This window comes from Xenopus laevis, chromosome 6L (genome assembly GCF_017654675.1).
Source record: "Xenopus laevis strain J_2021 chromosome 6L, Xenopus_laevis_v10.1, whole genome shotgun sequence".
In the NCBI taxonomy this organism is placed as follows: domain Eukaryota; kingdom Metazoa; phylum Chordata; class Amphibia; order Anura; family Pipidae; genus Xenopus; species Xenopus laevis.
The window spans coordinates 47746266-47755860 of record NC_054381.1 but is presented as its reverse complement, the minus strand read 5'-3'; positions in this window follow the sequence as shown (position 1 = coordinate 47755860).

The window sequence follows — 9595 nt, the reverse complement described above, 5'->3', positions numbered from 1 at the left end:
GCTGATTTGATAATCACATTTTTTCCCTGATATTTTTTTTTTTTGGAAAGATTTTATTTATCAACTTTTTCCATTTATCTTTAGATTGAAAGTTGGAAGAAAGTAGAAGTATAGACAAGAGGAGAAGAAGGATGGATGTTCCCGGTTCCACATATAACACAAGTCTCGTATAACACAAGTCTTTTGCAATAAAACAATGTCTCTTATTCTCGGTTTACTGTACTAATCGTCTAACCAGCAGTCCCAAACTTTACCTAATTTTTCCAGGGCATCCTAGGTATGCTAGTTTTTGTCTCTAGTAGCTTTATGCTGTAGCTGAGAGTAGGTGGTTTCATGGCTTTCCATGTCAGAAGTATTGCTTTCTTGGCATAGTGGAGAAGCTGATGGAGGCATACTACAGTATGTCTCCGAAGTGAGACTTAGATCTCCAATGTGTCCCAATAAACAAAATTCCATGGCCCGGATATTGGGCAGACCCAAGGAAGAGTCCATGAAGTAAGTATTGAAGTCCAGAAGCATTGTATTTTTGGGCACTCCCAGAACACATGCAAATAATTACCTTGTTCTACATTACACTTTATGTATACATTTGGATACCTTTGATATATTCGTGCCAGCCTGTGTGGTGTATAATAAACCCTATTCAGAAATTTTGTGTGGATGTATCTGTACAGTGTTGGGCTGGCCCACCGAGATACCAGGAAAACTCCCGGATCCCAGGTGGCAGTGGGCTCTCATGCTGCTAAACATTTGGCCTATGGAATAATAGATTATAGAATGTAAAGAAATTAGACTAGGAGAATAGAGGTTGAGTGAGGGGAAGAAGAATAATAGTACTGAGAGTGGGGCCTTGGTCTAAGGCTTTTTGGTGGGCCCCTGGTTTAAGGTTTTTGGGTGGGCCCCTGCTCTAAGGTTTTTGGGTGGGCCCCTGGTGTCCCAGTCCGACACTTTATCTGTCTTTTAATGAGATGTTGATTTCGGGTATTTGTTCGAGTATTTCTTTCCAGGAGCCCTCATCCAGCTTGGGCACATCCTGGGCCCACTTGCATTTAATTTGCTTTATTCGATCAAAGTCCCCTTGCAGGAGGATGGCATAGAAACAGCTGACAGGTTTAGAGAGTTTAGGCCTGCGTAAATAGCATTCGAGGGTAGATTCTGTTACTCTCAAGGGTTCCATTTAGTGATGGGTGAATTTTTTCACCAGGTGCGAATTTGCGGCGAAAAAAAAATGGAAGGTTCTCCGGGGACACCATATCGTTAAGACATTTCACCCCTGCCTTAGCCCAAACACTGACATTAGGTATAGCCCTGAAGTGTTGCCCAAAAGTGGGGTCCATTTTGACCATGTGTCCCCTTTCCTATACTCTGCAGTCACTGTTATAGAGAATATTTGGATCACAGATTTCTTATTTGGGTCAAGGGGTATATAGAGGGGAGACCTCTATGAAGCTGATTTGTAAGGGCTTCAAAGGACAATCCATATTGTGTTAAGAGGGGCCAAAGGTAGGCCATTCAACCGTGTAAAAAGCTTTTTACATGTCGAGGGACACTACCACTCTTTCCCCAGTGACCTTGTGGGTGGCCCATATATTAGTATAAAGCCGTCTGATATTAATATCTGTGGCCCTGGTAGGCATAAAGCCTGTCTGATCTGGATGAATTAATTGGTCAACTATCTGTTTTAGCCTATTGGCCAGTATCTTTGCCAGTATCTAAATATCAGTGTTCAGGAGGGAGATGGGTCTATATGATTCGCACCTGTCTGCTGGTTTTCCTGCTTTCAGGATCAGGGTAATTGTAGCTAGTTTGGAGCTGCGTGGTAAGGAGGCCCCTTGCTGTATAGAGTTGAATAAAGAACAGAGTCTGGGCACTACCAGGTCTTTTTGGGCCTTGTACAGTATCCCATCAGGGCCAGGGAATTTCCCATTGGGAGATGTGTCTGTGACTTCCTCCAAAGTGATTTGTTGGTTGAGGAGGGCAGGTCCCTCTGGGCTGAGCATAGGGATTTGAATCTTATCCAGGTATTGGCTAAGTGATGCTAGAGAATTTTGTGTTTTGGGACTGTATAGATTGGAATAGAAGGAAACAAACTGAGAAAGAATTTGCTCCTACTCTTGGAGTTCTAGTACTTTAGTTGTGGACAGCCTTGGAATGGATGTTAATTGATGTGGTTACCTAGAGAGAATGGCCAAAAGCCTACCACATTTATCCCCCTTGTCATACCATGAGGCTGATCTCCTGATTTCCCCCTGGGAGTACTTGTTTACATTGGCTAGATTGACATTTCTTTGTGCGAGCTTGAGGACCGCCCCGGGGTTCGGACATACTCTTGTTCAGTATTCAGCCAGTTTCACCTGCAGAGTTTGCAAGTCTGCATCATGTCTACGCCTGGCCTCCTTTATTAAGGAGATATATGCTCCCCTGGCAAAGGCTTTACTGGCATCCCAAACTATCTGCTCCTGTGCAGTCCCTTCATTAAGTCTCCAGAATTCCCCAAATTGTTCAGTAAAGGTCTCTCTGACAAAGTCATCCTTAATCCACCTCTGGTAGACCTACCACTCTGATATTTGAGCGCCTCACTACCTCTATCTTGGTGGTAAGAGTTGCATTCAGTGAAGATTGGCAGGCGAATATAGCTGCAAGAACATCCTGCATGGTCGGTGCAGTGTTAATCTGTTCTTTTCCCTCCGTGAGGTATTGCTGCTGCTGGGGAGAGGTGGAAGTGCAGGCACCATCTTGACTTGTGCCACTAGCATGCGGCTCAGGTTCTGATGCGGTACCTGTGTGTGACAGTTATTTCTCCCCATCGCATTTCTCTGTGCTGCCGGGGTACCTGCGGGTCTGTAATATCGCTCTCCGGTAAGGCCTGCTGCTCTAGTTTAGCAGCAGTTTTCCCGCTGGCTGTACTGACTGTTTTTTTCTCATCCCCGGTACCTGTGATACTGGAGTGTCCAGCGTTTTTAGGTTGTAGGGTCAGCTATGGGCTGTACAGGATAATTGTTAACAGAGCTCCCCTGACTTACCGACTCGGCATGCGGCCCTGCCCCCCCTTCCCTGATATTATTAAAAAATTCCTAATCATGGAAAACGATTCACAATTAAATTTATATTTTTCCAAAATAGAAAACTTATTGATCTATCTCAATAATGATATTTTTTCCCATGCAGTCCAGTAATCATTAATAAGTCTGCCCCTAAAGATAAGGGTGTCCTTTAAGTCTATTTTAGCATACCTATTCCCCGTTATTAAAAAATAATTCTGTTTTAAAGTTTTTAAACAGGACTTGATTGATCTAAAGCTTTGTATAAAGATGTTTGCAGCCAAAATATAGGAGTACATTTATGCCTGATAAAACCTTGATGTATGGGTGAAATTTGTTGCAATTAGTCTTCCTTTTTAGACTATTTGGCAGTTTTTAGAAACTGTTCAGTGAAGCGAAGACCTGCAGGAACTGCTCCAGACTTTAAAGTTGTTTGAGTTCCAGCTTGACATGCTGAGTATTTATAGTTAATATACAGTTAGTAATCTGGCTAGCCAGATTTTAATTTATAAATGTATTTAAAGGTACAGAGATTGATTTGCTTTTAGTATAGTAATCCAATTTGGGAATAGTTTGGGTATTTTTTTACAAAATGTCATTCAGCAACTACCAATCAGTTTCCTGAAAATGGATGGGTAAAGTCTAATAAATCTGCCCAAAATATATTACTTAAAAAAGATTTGAATTAAAAATGCTAGTTAAACTTTAGCACCAAACTTACCAAGGAAGCAGTATGCTCGATCATTACTTGTTGTTTAAGTATGAGAATTGCTTTAGTACTGTTATACAAAACAAATGATACCTTTATGTTGAATCTGTAGAAGGTAGAACAGATTAGCCCCCCTTACAGCAGAGGGCTGTTAAAGACACAAAGCAGGCTAAGTTAAAATATTTATCTCTATCTGTGTGACACTCTGCTTGACAGATTGATGCTTAAGGTGAAGGACTATCTCTGAGGAATTGTTAAAAGATGAAGGAATATCCCTGAGGAATTGTGAAAAGGGAAATACATCAAAAAGAGGCCTTAATTTGGCATTTGGGGTGATGCTTCCTATTTGTTTATTTTGCTATCTATAGGGATGCGGGGGGGGGGCACAGAGATTCTAAAGTTGCTATCACCTAATACTGAATGGTTCTATCAGAATTGGTATATTCAAAGCCTGCTTGTTGTTTGTCTTGAGAACCAAAAACTAAAAGTTACTGTGCTTATTTCCTTGTAAAGGTGGCCATACACTGAGAGATCCGCTCGTTTGGCGATGTCGCCAAACGAGTGGATCTCTCTCCAATAAGGAAATAAGCACAGTAACTTTTAGTTTTTGGTTCTCAAGACAAACAACAATATCGGGTTGATCCGATCGTGGGCCCTAGGGCCCAACGATCGGATCCTAACAAATAGTAATGGACGGTCGGATCGCGGGACTGCATCAACGAATAGATGCAGTCGCGATCCGATGGGATTTTTCGTAGGAAGGCATTAGGGGTCATTTATATAGTACAGGTATGGGATCTGTTATTCAGAAAGTGGTTATTCAGAAAGCTCCAAATTACGGCAAGGCTGTCTACCATAGACATATTTTATCTAAAGAATCTGAATTTCTGAAGAATATTATCTTTTTCTCTGTAGTAATAAAACAGTACCTTGTACTTGATCTTAACTAAGATATAATAAATCCTCATTGAAGGCTAAACAATCCTATTGGGTTTATTTAATGTTTAAGGATTTTCTAATAAACTTAAGGTATGAAGATCCCTATTACAGAAAGATCCATTATCCATTATTCTATTTGTGCTGTACTTCACATGAACAAAATAGTGAGTGAACTGAATGAAATCATGTGTGTTAAATGCAGCCATGTACCAGGGCAGCTTTAGTCTTTTTTGGGTTACTGATCTGATCTAAGCGATCATGTTAATTTATATTTTACCTCCTACCCTCTCCAAAAAGCTCTGATAGGGCTGCTACCTCATTTGTACTCACCAGCTACCAATTTTGATAAGAGATCCCTCATATATTCACCTTATATGGGATAAAATAGCTCTATATACAGTAGAATGAACTTTTAATACGGCATTCCTAGGTGAGACTGTATCTCGGACATTTATTATATATTTATTTATGGCCATTATTTTTTTTTATGGGTTCATTTATGTTACCCTATTTTAAAAAGTTGTTGATATCTCTATAGCTCTTCTGGGAGCTGTAGTGCAGCAACATCAGGGTTGTATTCTTAAAGCAATATTACACAAACTTTTCCAATACTTTTCCCCAAATCTCCACAGCCAGCGACTACTTTAAAATTCCCTAAGATCCTCCAATGAGAATCCCAGATGACCTGTATCAATCTGGCTCCCTTTTCTTTGTTCCTGCAACTGTTGAAAGCTGTTTAGAACTTAAAGTACAGTTTCCCAGCACTGAACAAGTCTGCAATTTATCCCCATTTCTGATTCCAGTGTAATATAATGAAAACATTACATAATTATCTCTATGTGTAACATAACAACATGGTGCTGGGAATCAGCATTCTTATTGGTCAGTTCTTCTGCATTTATAATGACGTTTTTGATCAGTAGAATTCTCATTGGTGAGTTTTCTTACATTTATAATTACTTTTTCAGCAACTTCTATAGAAGGTGGTGCTGACTTGATTGAGTCCATACAAATACAGGAAAATTGGATTGTGAGAGAGGCTTTTCTTATTGTAGCATAGCATGAGGCTAATGCTAATGGTTTCATCATCCTGTTGACAATCTATCTCACTCTAGCTGTAAGAGGGTTTAGACAAGGAGCTAAAATTAACATTTCAGTTTAATGATTTACTGAACTGAGTTTAGAATTAGGGAGAAAAATATAATAATGCTAGTTGTTTCTATACCTAGATACCTATGGAAGTATACAGGAAAATACTAATTCCATGCAGTTCTACACAAAGCATTTTTTCCAATGTATCCACTGTAAACACAGTTGTAAAATATTATTTTATTTAGCAGAATGGGTAAATAGGTACCATAAGAAAACATTTCATAGTTCAGAAGCTCCAGGAAGTCAAACCATGTGGCATAAGTGCAACTATGTACAGTATGTACAAATTATTGAATTGATATGGCAATACAATATGGCTGATTAATGTATCATCACAAGCTGGTATTTGCTTAGTACTGAAATACACATGAGTGATTAACCCGTCCTATAAGTAGGCATTCTATTAATATTATTTTCTGCAAAAATAAACAAAAGTCATAAATATATAAGGAATGATGGAAGGCTTTATTAGGCTAACTGGGCATAGAAACAGTAACAATAAGCTCACCCAGTACAAGGAACACATTATTTCATGAGCTTTCTTACATATATTTAAACCTGCCATTGTGCCATGGAAAAATTATTTTTGAGCTAAAAAATCTTATGGAATAGCCAAAAGCCTTAACCCTAAAAATAAATGGATGTAAACTTACTTAGAGAATTTTTGCCATTTACATTATAATAAATTTATATTTCTATTAGTAGTCCCTTAGTTATAAGCTTTACTGGGGCAGGTACTGATGTGAATAATCTCAGTGCTACAGAATAATTCGGCAGAATATATAGATAACTAATAAAATGCTTTGTATGTGAAATAAAGCAAATATATGTTTTTTTTTCATACTTTAAAAAGAAATTTAACAGCAATTTTTATAATACATCACGGATATAAGGTTCATATACATCAGATTGTGTAGTAATTGTTTATACAGGTCTCTGATCTGTTATCCGGAAACCCATTATCCAGAAAGCTCTGACTTAAGGAAAGGCCATCTCCCATACACTCCATTATAATCAAATAATCAAAATTTTTACAAAATATTTCCTTTTTCTCTTAATAATTAAACAGTACAGGGTACTGTTTTCTAACTAAGGCATAATTAATCCTTATTGGAAGCAAAATCAACTTATTGAGTCCATTTGAGTTGTTTTCAGATTGTTCACCAAAAATAAAGACCTTTTTTTTCAATTGCTTTCATCTTTTATTTTCTAAAATTTTTCCAAAATTGAAGTTTAAAGCCTAATGCTCCTGTCTCTGGTGTTTCAGTCTGGCAGCTCAGTAATCCAGGGTACAATTTGATACTAAGATTTGAAACTAAGATATAATTAATCCTTATTGAAAGCAAAACCACTCTATTTGGTTTATTTAATATTTACATGATTTTCTAGTAGACATAAGGTATGAAGATCCAAATTATGGAAAGATCTATTAACCAGAAAACCCCGGACCCCGAGCATTCTGGATAACAGGTCCCATACCTGTACCAATTCAGCAGCAAAAATAATGCTTTAATTGCTAGAGCGCCCGTCTCCATTTGCTAATTGACATTGTGCCTTTTACCTCATTTTGTGGATCACTACAGTTGCATTTATTATGAAGTTTATACAAACCTGTTGAATATTTAAGTACTTTATAAGTCCCTTTGATAATTATTATCTTCTGTCAACATATACCAAACATTAATTAAAGTAATGGTTTTGTAGAAAGTGAGAATTTTTTTTAGTTATTATAATGGAAAATTTCAAGGAACCACTGCCTATACCGTACATTCTTTTTGTACAGTATATACTATACTTGGCAACTAAAATCACTTTTTGTCCTCGGCATAGAACGTGTGCTTTTCTATTCTTTAGAATATTCACCATTTTTTTTTTATTCCTTTTAAGCTGTGAATATATAATGGAATGGAATTTGGGGAGGACAGGACATCCAGGTTCTGTTGCAAGGTCACTAGAACAAAAGTATGAAAGATTTTTGTTGTGAATATAAACAGCATATCATTGTGCTAAATACTTGTTATATACATATTATTTTTTTTTAGTAATTACATATTTTTCATACCTTCCATAGTGCACTTGCCTAACACTGAACCTAGGTATTAAATCTTTTGCTGGTACAGCAATGGGATCTGTTATCTGGTAACCTGTTATCCAGAAGTCAAGGGACAGCCATCTGCCATCTCCATTTTAATGAAATCATTATTATTTACTTTTTTTCTGTAAAAATAAGACAGTACTGTACTTTGAACTTGATCTTACAATATACTTAATCCTTATTGGAGCCAAAACAATTCTATTATATATAATATTTTAAATTATTTTTCAGTAGATTTCAATTATGGTGATACAATTATGTACATTCTTATACAAAATGTACAGTTTCCAGTAAATCCATTTGTCTAGTTTGTTTAGCCACCCTTTTATACAAACTCACATGCACATGTGGCCGATTTGGGAGCAAGAATGCAAACTCTTGTGTTTCTTCACTGAAGTCTGCAGCCTGTTCCTGCACCCAGCCGACACAATGGTTCAGAGTGCAGACAGGGCAGGAGGCTAATGCCCGCTGATTGTTGGCCTGTTTATTTCAGCAGGCTGACTTTAGCCCCTGTGTGGCATTAGCCTTAGATTCACTGGAAACTACGAACACTGACACCAACCAGTACCACAAAGGGCTATTATATATACAATTGAGTTAACCTATAGAACAGGGCAGCTCCAGCAACACAGGTTTTTCAGTGAAGATTCCCAAACAGCATTAGATAATGCTATGTATTTATTCCTCCTGCAACAGATTTTCCATAAATTTCATAATGTGTTAAAATATTATCATACAGTATAAGGAAGCTTAAGCGTGCCAACAAGGTACCACGTTTATGTTAATATACATTACATTAATGGGGAAAGATATTTAACAAGATATGTAGAAATGTTTTTTCTGTGATTTTACCCTTTTTATTAACAAAATGGCCTAATTCTTAATTGGATCCTCTCTCTTTTTCTTCTTTTAATCTAGGTAGGTGTTTTTACTAACAAGACCACTTATATGCCATCATTTACTGTCTGTGACCTGCAATGTACATATTTATTTTAAAGGACCCTATAATTCCCACTTTAGCTAAGTGTCTCAATCCTGGCTAAAGTAAAGTCACATGAAAAAAACTTTAATACATATGTGTCAGACCAAAGAGAAACAACCATAACTTGTTTTTTCCCGTATATACAATTCATCCGTTTGGCCTATAGGAAAATTGGTCAGAAAGTGAACCTTACCAACTGAACTATTAATATTACAATTTCAGTCATGTCAACAAAACTAAATTGTGTTGACTTCCATTTTCTGTTGATTTAAAGCAGTGGTTACACATGTTCAAGCCCTCCTTTGAAGCTCAAAATATGGTCTGGGCCCCTCATGTCACATAACAAGGTTACAAACATAAGGAAATACAGGTAAAGGACCTGCTTTCCAGAAGGCTTGGGACCTGGGGTTTTCCAGATAATGGTTCTTTCTGTAATTTAATTTAATCTTCATATCTTAAGTCTGCTAGAAAATAATGTAAACATTAAATGTATAACATTATATAATTAATTAAGGATTAATTGTATGTTTGTTTTGATTAAGTACAAGGTACTTTGGATTTTTTTATTATTAATTTGGATTATTTGGATAAAATGGATTCTGTGAGAGACAGCCTTTCTGTAATTCCAAGCTTTCTGGATAACAGGTTTCCGTATAGTGGATCCCGTAACATTACTT